Below are 4,587 nucleotides of genomic sequence, written 5' to 3'. Positions count from 1 at the left end.
CCAAGTCAAAGAAAATTGAAAAAGATTTTGCCTTTCCTCTCCTACCAGCTATGAAGTCTGGAGATGACTCTGGGAAAGACCAAAGTAGGAACCCTGAAAGGAAAGTATCACACATGGAAACAAAACTAAAATTAAAATCATTTAGGGTTAGGTTAGTAAGACATGATTCGTTCAGAAAAAAACCTTTTGGCTCTGTCTGCAAGTCGGGTAGACTTTTAACATCTTGATGTAAATAAGACAGACCCACCTCCACCAGAGCCGGAATAACCCATGGATGCAGTCCTGGAGAGAAGAGATGAAGTGACCAGCCAGCAGAACAGTGTTTCAGGATGGACTGGGTCCTCCCTACCTTTCCCCTCCCCTCCTTCCTTGATGAACTACAGTTTATAATCTCTGGAGAAGAACATGAGATAGAAGCCCCAAGAGTGTACAATGTGGGGATAGCAACGTGGGAAAGGGGAAGAACTCTCCACCAAAACAGGGTAGCTGGGTCTGAGGCCAGTTTCTCTTTGTTCATTAGTGGTGATAAACTGAATTTGGAAGGGGAGAAAAAATTTTGTCCATGAAATATTCCACCTGCAGGTAATTTTTTCAGGGAATCCCCTGAGTTATGAAAAGTCCAAGTTTTTGTTTGTTTGTTTGTTTGTGTTTGTTTTTTAAGACAAAAAGAAAAAGAAAGTCAGCCTATAATTTTTTTATGACTCAACTACTAAATCCACAAGCAACGGTTTAGACACGGTGCTTCTGAAGTGTTCTCACCCTCCCAACCAGGCGCAAGCTGCATCAAGGAGAGTGTGGACTTCCCCACCCCTGCTCAGGCATCAGAAGATAGATGGGGTGATTACTGCTGAGTGCCAGCAGCAGCTGGAACAGGTATCCCGAGTGAGTTGGCAGCTGCAATCACTGGTGAGCCCGCCAGAGGTTCAAGGGGTGAAGGGGCTGGCACTGAAGAAATCCTTGACATCATATTGGAGCTGCTGACGGGCGTGCTGCCCCCTGCCATGCTAGTGGAGCTCATTCGAGCCTGGTCCTTCACAACAGTGTAGAAGTAAGGGTGCTCCATGGCCTCTCTTGCAGTGAGCTGTGACTGGCGGTCGTAACGCAGCAGCTTGTCCAGAAAATCCAAGGCCTCAGGGCTGACAAGGTGCTGGTTTTCACTGTGGACAAAGCGTTCCCATAACTTACGGGAGTGTCTGCCCAAGATATAGTTGAAACGTGGATCTAATTCAATGTTGTACTTGTCAATATAGTCATATAAATCTTCTGTTCCCAGAACCTTGGCTATCCTCACCAACTGATCATAATTGTCATGTCCATGGAAAAATGGCTCCTTCCGGAAGATCATACTTGCGAGCATACAACCCAAGCTCCACATATCCAAACTGTAATCGTACATCTGATAACCTACAAGTAGTTCTGGACCTTTGAAATATCGGGAAGCAACTCGGACATTATACTCTTGGCCAGGATGGTAAAACTCAGCTAAACCCCAGACTATTAGCCGAAGCTTTCTGAGCTCATGATCAATCATGACATTGTGGGGTTTCACATCTCTGTGCATAATCACCGTGCTGTGACAATAATACAAGGCTTTCAGAACTTCATACATGTAAAATCAAATGTCATAGTCTGTTAACATCTGGTACAATTGCTTGAAGTCTGTGTTGTTTACGTGTTCAAAAACCAAGGCAGAGGTTCGTGACACAGGGTCTTTTACAATGTCTGCAAGTGATGATGTTGGGCCCACCTCTCAAATTCTCCAACATCTTTATTTCACGCTTAATTTTCTTCTTTTTTACTGGCTTGAGAATTTTAACAACAGCCTTTTCATTATTTGTGATGTTGACGGCTTCGAACACTTCATTGTATTTGCCCCTGCCTGATTTTCAAACAAGCTGGTAGTCATCTTGATTTCCCCATTCCACCACATGTGATTCATAGTCCATGTACTCTCGGGGTCTGTGTGTATTAACATCTGTGTAAACTCTGGCCCTGCTTGGCACGGGTCCCGACATGTCAGACAGGTTGACTTGACGGAAAAAGCTGAACTTGATGTTTGAAGATCTGGTAATCACTGTGTTCAAAAGCAGAAGTTGGTAAAACTTTGTTTCAGACCCTTTTTCTTCACATTTTACAGATGAAGAAACTGAAGATTAATAAGTCAATCTGATGATGCTATTACTCCAGCTGCAGAGGTGACAAAAGTCTATGTACTTATTTATATGTTAGTATATGGCTGACCATACAGTTCACACTCTTTCTTCATGGTCCTCTTGTTTCTGTGTCCTGTATACTGGAGTTGCAAGATATTGCAAGAACCATCCAGCCTACCATCTTGTTTGGCTCATTGTATGTGTCATCTCAATTGAATAAAAGCTCCATGATGGTAAATATGTGCACATCTTGATGCTGTCTCTCCTGTAGAGTTCATAGCTACCTGACATGGGAGAGGTCATATTGAATATCTTACTGGCTATTTCTCTTTTTTCAGTGTTCTTTCTCTGTCTGATTTCCCTTTCCAGCCATTACCATCTTATAGGCCATGTTAACAAATAACTTATAACCAATTAAGATAATCCTGTCATGGTCCAATTATATTTCTTTTGAAACTATGATTCCCGTATTGAAGTTTAATCAAAAGGGAAAATATTAAAGGAATCCATATCCTCTTCAGTGTTAGTCATATTTTAGGTCATCATCAAAAGCTTTTAATTCCCCTCATCCTAAAGGACTTACAAGCTCACTCAACCTTATAAAAAATTATGACTATATTGGACAGTCTTCACTTATAATGGAATGCTTAAAGGTCAGTATTTATATAAAAAAGATTTTTGAGCCAGGACTGCTATCCAGTGCCTGTGCTTCTAGCATTTAGGTGAGTGATATGGGAGTATACCTCATGATGTAAGCTCAAGATAGATGGTGAGATCATAAGTTCCGGGTAGCCTGTACCTACTTAATGAGACACAGTCTCAAACAAAGAAAAAATACAATCAGAATTAAAATATATCTATTGAGTCTATATTTTTGGAGATTGACAGTCCAAGATCAGACAGCCTCAGGGGATGAAACTCTGGTGAGAGCTTCATGGAAAATGACATCACAGTACAACGTCCTGCGAGAGGTTCACATCAAGAAGCCAAACAGAAATCTACAAAGACTAAACTCAGTAGCTTATAATCAAGTATCCTAAAAGAATTACTCAGGATATAACGAGAACTATTGCATCTAATGTCTACTTTGGCAACCTCTAAGAGTTAAAGCTATTAGTTCTTTTTGTTTTAGAGCTTTCAGGTGTATTAACTTGATAGTACGAGATCTCTCTCTGTTTTTCATGTAGGAACTAAGTGCTGTGAACTAGCCTCTTAGAACCAATTTCATCTCATCTCATAAGTTTGCTTATGCTGTATGTTCCTTTTCATTGAATTCTAGAAAGCCTTTACTTTATTTTTTACCCATTTTTTCATTCAGTAGAGAGGGATTCAATTTCCATGAGTTTGCAAGCTTTCTGTTGTTTCTCTTCATGATGATGTCTGGCTTTAATTCATGGCAGTCTGATGGGATGCAGGGAGTTATTTCAAGTTTCTTGTATCTGTTGAGACTGGCTTTGTGTTAATTTTGGAGAAAGTTCCAAGAGGTACAGAGAAGAAGGCATAAGGTTCTGAAAATATCTGTTAGGTGTATTTGTTTTATAATGTCTTTTAACTCTAATATTTCTCTGTTTAGTTTTGTCTGGATGACCTGCCCATCAGCAAGAGTTGGGTACCAAAGTCGGCCACTATTAGTGTGTAAGGGTCAATATGTCACTTAAGCTGTAGTTGTGTTTTTATTACAAACTTAGTGACCTTATATTTGGGGCATAGATATTAAGAAATGAAGTGTCATCTTGGTGAACTTTTTCTTTGATGAGTATGTTGGGTCCTTCCCTATGTCTCTTTCATTAGCTTTGGTTTGAAGACTATCTTGCTATAATTAAAATGTCTATACCAGCTTGCTTCTTCTGTCCATTTTCATGGAATATCTTTTTCCAACTCTTTACCCTGAGGTGATGTCTATTGTTGGTGATGAAATGTGTTTCTTGGATTCAGAAGAAGGATGGATACTGTTTTATAAACATTCTTGTAGCCTATGCCTTTTTATTGGGAAATTGAGACCACTGGTATTGAGAATTTTCAATGACCAACAATTTTTGATTTCCATTATTATTTTTTTGTGTGGTGATGGTGTGTGCGTGTGTGTGTGTGTGTGTGTGTGTGTGTGTGGTGTTTCCCTATTTTGGAGATTATTTGTTTCTTGTGTTTTTATGGGTGTAGTTAATCTCAAATTAGAATTTTCTTCTAAAATCTTTTGTAGGGTTGGATTTGTATGTAGATATTTTTTAAATTTGGCTTTATCAGAGAAGACCTTATTTTTTCTATTTATGGTGATTAAAATATTTTCTGGGCAGGATCTGTGGTCACTTAGAGTATAGAACACATTTGTCCAGCCCTTCTGGATTTTAGAGTCTCCGCTGAGAAGTCAGGTATAATTCTAATAGGTCTACCATTTTACAGGTTTTTTTCCCTTGTAGCTTTTAATATTCTTTCT

General features: G+C 39.4%; 1 pseudogene; it reads right to left on the bottom strand.

The window, feature by feature from the left end:
* Positions 1-841: 841 nt before the first annotated feature.
* Positions 842-2,015, bottom strand: LOC114628016 (annotated as a pseudogene).
* Between the last annotated feature and the right edge of the window lie 2,572 nt (positions 2,016-4,587).

Source organism: Grammomys surdaster, unplaced genomic scaffold (assembly GCF_004785775.1).
Source record: "Grammomys surdaster isolate TR1022 unplaced genomic scaffold, NIH_TR_1.0 66, whole genome shotgun sequence".
Classification (NCBI taxonomy): domain Eukaryota; kingdom Metazoa; phylum Chordata; class Mammalia; order Rodentia; family Muridae; genus Grammomys; species Grammomys surdaster.
The sequence above is the reverse complement of the archived record's forward strand: the minus strand, read 5'-3'. Positions and strand labels throughout refer to the sequence as shown.